This window comes from Mus caroli, unplaced genomic scaffold (assembly GCF_978045245.1).
Source record: "Mus caroli unplaced genomic scaffold, Mus_caroli_1 scaffold_5, whole genome shotgun sequence".
Classification (NCBI taxonomy): Eukaryota; Metazoa; Chordata; class Mammalia; order Rodentia; family Muridae; genus Mus; species Mus caroli.
This window is the reverse complement of record NW_028227260.1, coordinates 29,741,091-29,754,932: the sequence shown is the minus strand read 5'-3', so window position 1 is coordinate 29,754,932 and position 13,842 is coordinate 29,741,091. Positions and strand designations below refer to the sequence as shown.

General features: G+C 41.3%; 1 protein-coding gene across 4 annotated transcripts in view; it reads left to right on the top strand.

Moving 5' to 3' along the window:
* The window catches only part of Frmpd3 (FERM and PDZ domain containing 3), a 92,730-nt gene that overhangs the window by 26,713 nt on the left and 52,175 nt on the right, over positions 1-13,842 (top strand). The window lies entirely within an intron of this gene.

Genomic DNA, 13,842 nt, shown 5'->3' with positions numbered 1-13,842 from the left:
CGAAGATTTTATGGGCGATGGACACATTCAAGTGGAGCATAGCAAGACCAGCCAGTGTACTTAGCCAGTTTTAGGCCAGCCAAAGTTCTATAGTGAGACAGAGTTGAACCAGAGTTTCCTTTTTCTCCTGGTACATTCAGTAGCTGGCCGTGTGACCTTGGGTGAGTCCCCTTTTCTAATCTGTAAATTGAGGTTTGGAGTTGTCGAATCTTTCTTAAGCATACATTATCATAATAATTAACACTACTGCTATCAGAAGGCAAAAGCTCCAATTTCCCTCTCCCAGATATTGGATTACATCAGTGTCCATTACTAGCGTGTAGCATTACAGCAACCTTGACTTAAATCACAAACCAGATGCAAAACTTCTAACCCCCACTCTTCCTCCAGCCTGTATGCCCTTTCCTAGTGTCACAAAACTTTCTTGTACTCCAGCACTGATGGTGCACCCCAATGAAGGAGAGAGAACCAAAGCTGGACCTTGTGAGAGAAGGGCAGGATTTGCCAGGCACCAGATACAGATGGAGGGAAAGAGTTTTCAATGAGAGACATGTTTATCTGTAAAGCCAGAAATGCAGCACTGGGGCAAGCCTGGGCTCACAGGTCAAGAAGCATGGTCCAAATTGAACCTGGAACTTGCTACCTTGCTCAGAGGTGTGCAGCTCTTTTCAAGCTTACACACACATGTGAACACACACAGACACACTTGCATATGCACACGTGCTCAGCACATACACATGGCATTCTCATACTACAACAATGTGCACAATATCCTAGGCAAACAGGCTCTACTTACTTGCATCTCTACCTCTAAGAAAACAAGCCCTGGCCCTCTGTAGTATTAAGAATAGTCCTCTCCCCCACTTTACCACACACTGTGCAGTTGCCTAGTGAGCAGTGGGCAGTCAATCCCTGCCAATCCTGTCTTGAAATTAACAACTAGTTCTACCCTCAAAGCAGGCATTTTGCAAGGTTAGACTTTACTATGGTGAGCCAGGCATAGTAGGCCACACCTGTAATTCCAACACTCAGAAGGCAGAGGCAAGACGATCAGATGAAGGGCAGTCCCTGCTACATAGTGTATTCAAGGCCAGCCTGGGTTACACAAGACCTTGGGTCCACTTGCTCTGTCCATGATTAGAGATGCAGGGTTGCTCTGTTAATGTCACCTTTTTGAAGATGCTTTTCTTGACTACCTCCAACCCTTTTTGGTATTTTGAGACTGGGTTTCTCTATGTAGTCCTGGCTGTCCTGGAACTCACTCTGTGTGACACTGAGTGTGACATTCTGTTGTCAAACTCAGAGATCCCCCCTGCATCTGCCTCCCAAGTGCTGGGATTAAAAGTGTGCACCACCGTGCCTGGCTTGACTCCCATTTCTAAATCAGTATCTATCCATCATTATCTCTGGCTGCTGGTTAATGTTTCCTCCAAGCTGTTTTGCTCAAACAACTGTATTTTTTAAGGCTTTGCTTTTGAACTAATTGTAGCCACAAAAAGTTGCAAAATTAGTATAGAGAAATCATGGGTATTCTATAGCCTGTTGTTAGTAATGGTTACATCTTCTGTAAGTATAGAACATAATATCAAAATTAGGAAATCTGAGCAATGGCTCGTGCCTGCAGCCTCAGCACTTCAAAAGTCAAGTCAAGAAATCTTGAGTAACAGGTAGGCAACATGATGTATTAGTCAGGGTTCTCTAGAGGAACAGACTTATAGAATGAATACATATGCATAGATAACATATGTGCATATACATATTCAGTTCAACCCTTGAGGCTGGATGTCTCGGCAGGTCATCAGTATACACTGGAATCTCAAAGAAGTAGACTTTACTGCCAGTGAAGGGATGGACTTGCCAGTGAGAACAAGCAGGGAAAGAGAGCACACTTCCTCTTCCATGTCCTTTGTATAGGCTGCCAGCAGAAGAGGTAGCTTCCCACCTCAAAAGACTTCATTAAGAAAAGAAACCTCACAGGTGTGTAATCAGCCACCTGTGTTTTAGTTCATTCTAGATGAAGTCAAGTTATCAGCCAATGGTAGTCATCACACATAGCAAGACCGTGTGTCAAAAAGAATAAACACATAACTTTTTTTTTTCAGGAAATCAAAATTGATCTTATATGGATACACAATTTCATGTGAATTTATCAGCAGTACACTTACAAATCAAAACATTGGAACAGTCTACCACCAAAAAAGAGAGAGAGAGAGAGATTCCTTATGATGCCCTTAAACAGATACAACCACCTTTCCCACTCCATCCGAAATCCCTATTAATCACTAATATGTTCTCTGTCTTATTTCAACCAAACTACGAAATGGAACAATATGGCATAAAATGCCATGGAACCTTTGGGAGTTAGTTTTGTTTCACTCGGCATATTGCCCTTGAGATGTATTCAGATTGTGTGTAGCAATGTTTTGTTGCCTTTATTGTAGACTAGTATCCCATGGTGTGAATGCACCAGTTTAGTTAATCAGCCACCATTGAAGGGCATCTGGGTTGCGTCTAATTTGAGGCTATTATGAATAAAGCTGCTATAAACATTTGTGTTTCTTGTGAGCATAAGTCCTAATTCCTCTGGGAGAAATGCTCAAGAGCGTGATTGCTGGGTCATATAGTAAGTGTGTGTTTTGTTTAAATAACTGCCAGATTGTTTTTCCAGAATGGCTTTATCATCTCAAATTCCCTTGAAACATTATGTTAATATGTTTGTTATCTATGTCCCTCATTAGAATATCACCTCAAAAAGCGTGGCAACTGTTTTTTTTTTTTTAACCACTGTATCCAGAGTAGCTGGAACAACACCCAATACAGAAAAGTTATTAAAAGAAAAATACTGGTTGAATGAGGGAAGCCCAGGTTCCAGCTATCTAGACAGCCTAAACTCAAAAGTACCAGACTGATTTGCAGAACAAAGAAACTAACGTTTTCACCATATCCATCCTAACCTTCCTCCCTCCCATTCCTCCCACGTCTGATAACACAACTTCTCCACTTTGTGGCCCTTTTGTGATGGCCATGCTGCGTTCTCCTCCTTGTGTATTTCTTAGTTCTTATTGCCCTCTGACTATTCTTTATGTTACTTGACATGTCTTCTAATAATGTCCATTTCCTCTAAAACCTAGCTGATTATGCCTATCTTTCAAACAGAATTACCTGCCCTGATGAGAGCTTCTAACTCGTTTACTGATTCGTGAAGCATTTATCAAATTCCTGCTCTTCTGGCCCCTTGTATAGGATAGGAATATCGCAGTTCATAAAACAGGCACAGCACCACAGCTCCTGCCCTCAGGTAGCTCACATCCTAGTTCTTGGCTTTGTTCTCTCCAGATCCTTGGAACACAGAAGTAGGTGGGCACATACACAGGAGGTATAGTAATGAAAACCTTTAGGAACCAACAAATCTTGGAAGCCTCCTAGTTGGGCTAGTTGTTAACTCTTTATCTGGTTTACATTTGTAAAATGTTCTCAAAGGAGACATCAAGCGGCACCTAGGAAACTTAGTGAAGCTATTACTTTCTAATCTGTGTAAAAGAATACCTAAATATCTGACATCAGTATGGCCAAATTAGTACATCCCAACTGAATGGCAGCCTTGCATACATATGTGTACATTTCATCCTTCCTAAAGATTTCGTGTACATAAAATTGTCCAGTCCTTGGATTTTGTTTGTAACCTCCCAAATATCCATGGTGCTTTCCTGGTTACTTGTGACCACGCACAGGACATGAAAAGTTTGAATTGGCTGACACATGGTTCCCAAGTGAGGTAAAGCAAGGTAATGAACATTCTTCCTTATGTCAGCTCTCATGCAGAGGTACTCAGCAGAACTGGGCATGTTGGTCCACGCAGCTCAAGTCCTGAAAAGCTGGGGCAGAATGATCACTGTGAGTCTGAGGTCAGCCCTCACTACAAAGTTCTAGGTCCATAGGAGCTACAAAGTGAGACTCTGGGGTCGGAAGAAAGAGAGGTTGAAAGAGAGTGAGAGTGAAAGAGTTTCTGAAAGGCTGAAGACACAGTGCAGAGTGGGAAATGCTTCTGCTATGGGGCCACTTATTGCAGTTTGAATCCTAAAAGTCTGGAACCTGGAAGTGAGGTGGCCTTGAGTAAGATATTTAACAGTCATGATTCTCAGTTTCTCCTTCTGAAATAGAGAAAATAGACTCTACCAAGATGAGTTACTTTAAGAATTTAAGATTATAATCTCGGGAGCCGGGCGTGGTGGCACACACCTTTAATCCCAGCACTCAGGAGGCAGAGGCAGGCTGATTTCTGAGTTCGAGGCCAGCCTGGTCTACCAAGTGAGTTCCAAGACCGCCAGGGCTATACAGAGAAACCCTGTCTCGAAAACAAAACAAAACAAACAAACAAACAAAATTATAATCTCTGCGAAACATTGGAGCAACTGTTTGGCATGCACTAATTCAGGGTTTACAGCTGTATAGAACTGTATATGTCTAACAATATTTAACTAAGAGAATTTTCTCTCTCAAACTATTGAGAAAACTTCTTGGAGACCCCAATACATGTTCAATATTTTGTCCCCATATCAAGCAAGCATTAGAAGATTACTGCTTTTAAATAGAATCTTGCCATGTTAAAGTTTGATTACCGAATCTTCCAGGAGACAGATCCCCGACAGGTCTAGGATATGGCAGACAATTCAATATTTGTACTAATCCCATAGGTGATTCTGATGATCAATGGGACTTAGGAAACACTGGACCAGATAATCTCTAAGGATCCTCTCTGCTCCAGATGATAACGGTCTAATGCTTGCTTCTTCATTTGGTACCTGGTAATGGTTCCTGGCCCTCACTATTCATTAGAACTACAAAAGAAGCTCTTAAACCATTTACATTCAAGTTTTAGCCCTGACTAATTGAATTACAAGCTCTGGGGATGGAGCCTTGATATTGGACTTTTGAAAGGGCTCCCCAAATGATTCTAGTTTCTTTTTTGACCTTTTCCTCTTAACAGAATAACAGAATGAGTTGTACAGCAGGCCATTGTGAGAAGTAGTTTCAGCCATCCCGACACCCCCTCCTAGCCTGCATGTATAGCCATGTATGAAGGCTTTCTTTAACCTTTTGATAACCAACTATCTATCTCCACATGACTGTTTATTAATCGTGTAGTATCTGTCAAATTTATCACATGGTGGGTCTTCAACAAATGTTAAGTTTTAAATAAAGTACTTTATATAAAGTGCCACAAGGAAAGATAGTTCCCTCCAAGGTAAGGCTAAATGGGAGCAACCCAAAGAGTGACAATCACTTCTGCTTGGAGTCATCTTTACCCAAAAAGCTCAGAAGAATGAAAATTACTATAGAAATGGTTTTCCACAGAGCTACTTAGCAATTCCAGTCCCCCATTTTTAAGGTATGGAGCTTATGAAGATGGTGAGCACCCAAATCATACTTTTTAGTTTCATGAACTAATTCATTATTAATTATAAGCAATCAAGCTAGTATCTTTCTGCCGAGTCTACCTGCACTTGGTGCTAAGAAGAGATATGGTGATATTAAATACTACCTCTTATAACCTGATTGAACAGATAAACCATGGCAGTGTGGATTAACCAAAACACTGAAGGAAATGTAGAAAAGTAAACAGATGAACCGAGAAAGAATCCAGAACAAAGAACTGGAATGATTTTTATCGCTTTTGTTTTGTTTTGTCTTATCTTGTTTTCCGCTTTTGTTTGGTTGCTGAGATTAGGCTCTCACTATATAGCACAGGCTAGCCTCAAACTTAACTACCCTCCTTCCTGCTTTAGCCTCTTAAGTGCAAGGGTTACAGGTATGTGTTACCACACTCTGCTGGAACTAGGTTTTAATGAAGGGATAGCATTTAGCTGGTCAAAAGGAATATTGGGATGCCCTAAAGGTAGGGTAAGAATGGTGTGAAGTGAGCCTAGAAGTAGAGCTAAGCCCACTCTGTGCAGGACGCTGAGCAGAATTCCCAACTACCACCAGTGGTGATATTGGAGGTAGGTGAGGAATGAGGCTAGATAAAACGCAGCTTGGGGGAAGCTTGCAGATCAGGAGAGGGTATATTCATCACTAAGTTATCCTGGGTCCTGAAAGGCAGGCATCCTGGTTCCCATCTGGTGTAAGCTGGATGGCCTGCCTTTATCCTAGGAGCACACAGTGGTTGCTATGGGAATTGATTGTAAGCAGGCTCAGGTGTCAAAGACAATGAGGCAACAAAAAGGCCAATCAGGAAGCCAGTAAAGCTTCAGCAAAGAACCTGAAGCAAGTATCAAAAAGTAGCCTTTAACTCACTATTCCCAGCTCCCATCACCCTCTGAGCCTATGGGAGCCACTGGTTTCTTCTCTACTCCCATGACAGCAACCTTTTTTTGTTTTGTTTTGTTTTTTCCATTCTATAGTTATACAGAAGTAATGAGTTCTGGCATTCAATTGCACAGAGTAACTATGGTTAATAATAATGTATATTGCAACACAGTACAATATGTGATAGGTTTACCACAAAGAAATGACAATAGTTTGAGGTGCTAGCTGCTATGGTCTGATCACTATACAATATATACATGCATCAAATATCACGTGTCTGCTTTTAGCAAAACATCCTTTCACCTGTGTGCCCCAGCAAACCACCATTTCACATAAATGACTTTTCAAAAGAAACTAGAATTTGCCTCTTTAGGTGTCTATGGTGTGAACGAGTTTGGAATGGATTTCTGTGTGTATCAAGGAAATTTGTTATGGTATATTATGATTTAACTCAGTCCTTTTGATATCATCAAATATTACTATTTCCACAAATGTGTATGACTACTATGCATCAAATAAAATAAAATTTTACAAGACTGGGGCCCTATCTTGCCATGAAATATTAATATTTGGCCCTGTATACTCGACTTTGACCAAAATATGAGTGATCACAGCCCTAAAATCTGTGCTAATAGAGCCACCAAATTAAAAACTGCTCAGAGAATCAGCAGCTGCTGAATTCAGCCCTGAGGGAAAGGCAAGTTCTCTCCTCAATTCCTTATTTCACCTAGCTTCTGCCTTCATATTTGCTTAAAGGGGCTTGCAGTGGCCCCAGAGGTACTTAGCAATTCTAGTCCCGTGTTTCAAGCCAAAATTCATCTTAGCCAGAAAGGGTGCTTGTTGCAAAATTACACTCCCAGATGCTAGGAGGAGAAATAGGGTCAGTGAAGAGCTCAGCTGTCTCAGCTTTAAGGTACTCAATTAATCTATGTTTAATGGGTTAGGATATCTTGACCAGTATAGATTCTTGGGCCCCACTCTTTTATGGATTCTGATTTATAATTGGTGTGGGCATAGGCCTAGGCTTTTGTATTTCAATAACCATTCTCCAGTGGTTCTTATTTAGGGGTAAATTTTTAGAAGTAGTGAGTTAGTACATGCTAATGTTACTAAAAAGCATGAACATGTTTGTAAAGGACTGTATAGTAAATATTTTAGTATTTGTAAAATAAACACAGTAACCCCCAAGCAGCCCCAGGAAGGACATAAATAAAGACCATGACTTTGTACATCAAAATTTATTTACAAAAAAACATGTAGTAGACAAGATTTGGCCCAGGCAGGCCTGTTAATTCACTGGGCTCTAAAGCATTGGTTTGCATGTTTCAGTGTTTTAAGTCAAAGGGATCACCCTACTATTATAGACTTCAAGCCCCACAGCTAAGCTTTAAAAATGACATGAGACAGGGAGACCCTTTTCTTTTTTCTATATTGAAGATTCACAGATTTTTATTAATTGAATATAACAGCATAACAATTTATATTGCATTTCCATTGCATTAGTTATCATAAGTGAGTTAAAAAGTATTTCAAGAATGCAGAAAGGTGTGCAGAAGTTGTAATCAGTTACTATGAGATTTCACTTAAGGGAATTCAGCATCTGAGATTTTGGTGTTTGTAGACATACATTTTTGTAGCCAATTTTAATAAACATTCAACCTCTCTCCTAGCCCACCAAACCCGGCAGAGGTAGTGGAAGAGGAAAGTTATTAGGGTATGGAGGAAGTGGACCTATTTATCAATTGTCCTTTGGGGGTGAGCTCAATCTTCTTGGGCAGCAGTTCAGTCCCCTAGCAAACACCAAAGATGAATTAGAAGCTGCAGACCAGTCCTCTAGGCAGGCAGACACATGCCTGAACCAGCAGCTATAGTTCAATCCTGAAGAAGCCACAAGGCTGGCCAATTGGCCCAAGGTCACTGAAGCAGCAAGAAGTTGCAGGAACCTCGGGAACTGTTCTTTGGTGAGCTCCTTTCAATGGAGTTACCACAAGCAGAGCCAATACATTTCTATAGTTAGCAAAGAATAGCAAGGTTGAACAAATCAAACCAGTGTGTCTGCTCCCACTGTCTGTGGGGTCAGATTTGTACTCTTTCATCACTAATCCTTTCACGTGTCTGCTATAGCAAAACATCCCCTCACCTGTGTCTGCTTCAGGAAAACAGTCTTTCACGTGCTTGCTTTAGCAAGACAGCCTTTCACCTGTTTGCCCCAGCAAAACCATCATTTAACATAAATGACTTTCCAAAGAAACTAGAAGTTTCCACTCCAGGTGTCTATGGTGTGATCAAGTTTGGAATGGATTTCTGTGTGTATCAAGGAAATTTGTTATGGTATATTATGATTTAACTCAGTCCTTTTGACAATCATCAAATATTACTATTTCCACAGACTGCCAATGTAAATTCAAATTCCCTTTCTATTTCTTTTCTTTATTAATTATTTTATTTATTTTCATTTCAAATATTGTCCGCCTTCCAGGTCTCCCCTCTACAAACACCCCATCCCATATCTCCTTCCCTTTGCCTCTAAGAGGGTGCTCTGCTCCTCCACCCACCCACCTACTCTGGGCTCACCCCTCCAGCATCCCCTTACAATGAGGCATTGAGCCTTCACAGTACCAAGGGCCTCTCCTCCCATTGATGTCCGACAAGACATCAATCTGCTACATATGCAGCTGGAGCCATGGGTCCTTCCATGTGTACTCTTTGATTGGTGGTTTAGTTCCTGGGAGCTCTGGGGGATCTGGTTGGTTGATATTGTTTCTCTTCCTATGGGGGTGCTATCCCCTTCAGCTCCTTCAGCCATTCCCCTACTCTTCCATTGGAGTCAGGGAGACCTTATAGAGCCACTTTGTGTCAGTCTAGAAATCAGACCTCACCTGTATCTAAGCATCAGGCTAGACATGACTCTGTGACATCTAGCAGAGAGCAGCTGGCAATGAGTGAGTCACCATCAGCAGCAGAGACTGAAGACTGAGAATAGGACGGAGGCTTCGAGACTGAGAAGACAAAGGTCGATGAGGAATGAGGCATAAACAAGCTGAAAATAGCTCTGAAACAGACACAGCAAAATGATGGTAATCCCTGAAAGCCCTGGCCATTCTACTTCCTTTGTGGGTTTGTGGCTGCAAATACCTGAATATTTTCCTTGTGGTGATATAAATGTTTCGAGGACTGGATGCGATTTAGATTCTCGTAGGAACAGCAAAACTGTTGGCATCTCCACAGTGTATATATACACATAAAGCAATATGTCCCTTCTTCAAATCTGTCACCTAGGACTAAGGTAGAACCAGAACCTGTGAATGAAAGGTCAGGAGTAGACTTCCAACTTCAGCCTGCTGTAGGGAGGATGGTCAGTAAATCAGAACTCAGGACATTGGAGTGCTGGTTCTTTGGATACACTAAGGCATCCCTATCCTCCTTTTCTGGGCCACTGTTTTGAATGTAAAACCGAATGGTGGACAGCATGGTCCACTCTAATCCTCCTCACTGTACCATGGAGAAAACTGACAGCATGTGATTGCAGAGAAGGCAGGTGGGCGGAAGACTATCAGGTTGAACAGAGAGTCCACCAGCTTTATGTTTATGGCGCATTAGTGAAAAATGCCTGACTGGAAACTGAGTCAAGCAGAATTGCCCAAACAGAGAGAGAACTAGCTCTACCTAGTCCATTCCGCTTGCCTGAATCTCCCACCCAGGATTTGCACATCCAGCTGTGCAACATACAAAGGCATTGACCTCCTGAACAATCACCACAATCACTACCATAATTGCTTTTGGCAAAGATCTGAAAGCTCTGGATTTTATATAGTCTGCTGCCAACACATTGGCCCCCACCCCTGTGCCTCACAATGAGAAGTCTATGATTCATTTAGCTTGATGGTTTTCAGTCTTGGCTATAGTTTAAGACCATCATAAGGTTTTTTAAAAAATACTGGACATGAGACCCTCTTTCAAAACACAACCACACACACTGATGCTCTACCCTGACTTATGTAATTGGCCTGGGGCCTGGTCCTGGGAGGCTTTTAAAAGCTCTTGAAAGCATTTCCTCTGTGCAGCCAGAACCAAGACCCACTGCTGGAGTTCCTACTGGACTCAGGTAGAATAAGTGAATTTTCATAATCTGTACTCTGTAGGAGATGTGATTGCTGACCACATCAGACATAGCTAGGCCCAAGGCTGACATGATGAGGACAATTTGTTTCTGATGTGTCTTTATCTTAGGGCCCAGCCCTCCCGCAGCTGATCCAGTAAAAGACTCCTAGCCACAGTGTAAATGGCAAATAATGGTATAATGTACTGCTTTCCCAGCTAGTATGGACCTTTGGGGGCTTAATACAAAGGAATTCCTGACTGAAGAACTCATAGGCTTTATAGCAAGGCAAGGACCATAGAAGAGGTCATTTAAAATGGCCCCAAGCCTAATATATCCCTCAGAGCTCATTTTCAGTAACTAACAGCCCTGCTTTTCCTATGGACTTCTCTTTTTCTCACTTCCCATATCTAATCCATAAATTTATGATCTTGATTCAGTCTTCAAGATATGTCCAGAATGTACTCACTCTGATCATCTTCATTATCGTCATCCTAGCCCATGCCAGCATTATATTTTAAGTGTCTCACGGCAATCACAAATACTTCATTTAGACATGCCTAACTGGTCTGACCATTAACCTCCTACACTCCACTTTCCTCACAGCAGCCAGAGGCGTACACACACACATCAAACCCTGTCTGCTTAAAACTCATCAGTGGAGTGAATTCCAGAGTTCTCACTGGCACTACATGACTCAGCTCTCAGCTGCCTCTTAGAGCACACCCCCTCTGGTCCCCATTCCATCACTGTATTCCAGATACAGGGATCTCCTCAATTCTATGGGGCCTTTACCATTATTTTTTTCCAGAAGCTTCTCTTTCCAGATAGCCTCATAGCATCTCTGCTTTATTTACTTTTGGGTGTGTGATAGGTATTCCCTAACTATAACATTTAAACTACTTCCTTCTCCCCTAGAATGTGTGTGTGTGTGTGTACATAAATGGTTGTACCTATACATATGTCCCCAAAGGTATTGAAACCAGTGTCTTGAGGAGATACCCACACCCATGTCCCCTATAGAATTGTTGACAATACTCAAGATATGGAATCAATCTAAGTGTCTATAGACAGGGGAATATGCAAAGGAAATATGGTACCTAGATACAACAGAATATTATTGTGATTCTAAAAGGAAGAAACTGTCAGAAGGCCCAAGCTTGAGTCTCCAGCACTGCAAGGAGAATCAAAATCAAATTAGAATCAAAATCAAATTCTGTCATTTGTTACATGGATGAACCTGCAGGACATTGTGTTACATGAAGTAAGCAAGGCACAGAAAGGCAAAGACCTCATGATCTCATGGATAAAGGAAATCCAAAACCAGCAGACTTACAAAAGCAAAGTCAAAGTATGGTTACCAAAAGTTGGGGGCAAGAGGACTGAATGGGGAGATGCTGTTCAGAGAACAAAGTGATGTGTTTTTTTTTTAAGATTTATTTTATATACATGAGTACACTGTCACTATCTTCACACATGCCAGAAGAGGAGAGCAGATCCCATTACAGATGGTTGTGAGCCACCAGGTGGTTGCTGGGAATTGAATTCAGGACATCTGGAAGAGCCGTCAGTGCTCTTAACCACTGAGCCATCCCTCCAGCCTCAAAGTATTGTTTAAACAGGTGGAATACATTACTTTTTAGATCTGTTGCAAAGATGTTTTACTAGTTATTAATAATGCAATTGGAGTTTTCAAAACTGCTAAAATATAATCCCACTTGGCCCATCCTTGTTATTCTCTTGTGTAGCCCTTTACCCTGCTTCTGTTTTCTTACAGTAGTCCTCCCTTATCTGCAAGTATATTCCAAAACCTCATGCACAGTACTGAAACACACACACACACATATGTGTGTGTATGTGTGTATATTTTTCATGTGTGTATGAAAATATACATAGCAAAAAAAGAAAATATATATATTAATGTTTGATTTATAAATTAGGCATAGTAAGAGAGCAACAACAATAACGTTATGAAATAAACCAATTAAATAGCTAGATATGTCCCACCCCATTAATCCTAGCATTGGGGAGGCAGAGGTGGACTGATGTCTTTGGTTAAGGCCAGCCTGCTCTAAGGAGCTAGTTCCAGAACAGCAAAACCATCTCAAAAAACAGGGGAAGAGCCGGGCAGTGGTGGCGCATGCCTGTAATCCCAACACTTGGGAGGCAGAGGCAGGCAGATTTCTGAGTTCAAGGCCAGCCTGGTCTAGAGAGTGTGTTCCAGGACAGCCAGGGCAACACCGAGAAACCCTGTCTCAAAAAAAAAAAAAATAGGGGAAGAAAGAAAGAAAGATGAAGTATAACAATGTGCTAAAATAAAATTTATTTTAAATGTATTTATTTGTTTCTAGAATTGTTCATGTATTATTTTGAACTAAAGTTAATAATCAGTGACTGAAATCACAGGTGAAAATGCAAGTTAGGCATGATGGCACATGCCTATAATCCCAGAAATTGGATAGTGGAGTTAGGAGGACCCAAAGTTCAAGGTTATCATTGGCTACATAGTGAGTTCAAGGCCTGTCTGGGCTCTATGAGGCCCTATATCCAAAAAAAAAAAAAAAAAAAAGTAAAATTACAGAAGGGAGTACTACTGTAGTTATGTGCTACATAAAAGATATTTATTGGGCTGGAGAGATAGCTCAGTGGTTAAGAGCACTGACTGCTCTTCCAGAGGTCCTGAGTTCAATTCCCAGCAACCACATGGTAGCTCACAACCATCTGTAATGGGGTCTAGTCCCCTCTTCTGGTGTATCTGAAAAGAGCTACAGGGCGCTCATATAAACATAAGTTAATCTTTTTTTTTAAAAAAAGGTATTTATTAGCCTGACACAGTGCTGCACATTTGTAACTCTAGCACTTGGGAAGCTAAGACGAGAGTGCCAGTACCACAAGTTTAAGGCCAGCCTGGAATATGTAGCAACACTCTGTCTCAAAAAAAAATTTTTTTTTAATAATTCCCTCTTTGTCCTTGACAGAATAGACAGACATACCACAAGGTCAGTTTTGCTCCTGTAACCCTCTTCACCTAGTACATTGCCAGACATTCAATAAGCCACTGTTAATTCATCAAATGCACAAATAAGTCCTCCTAAAGACAGGAGACTTCGGCATGATTCTTGCATTTCCTATTGCTAGGCTGTCTGCAGCTCAGCATAAGACTAGACTCAGAAGAGCACTTCCCTTCTTTTCCGTAGGGGAATTGGGCTCAGGGTGCCCCCATAGATACCTAAATGGATACTCAAGCTCTTTATATATGTATATACTGGCATAGTATTTACACAGAACCTTCCCACATCATTCCCAAATACTTCAAATCATCTCTAGATGACTTAAGATTCTGAATACACGGTAAATGCTACATACATAGTTGTTACACTGTGTTGTTTAGAAAATGGAGGCAAGAAAAATGTACATGTTCAGCAGAGACAGAGGGT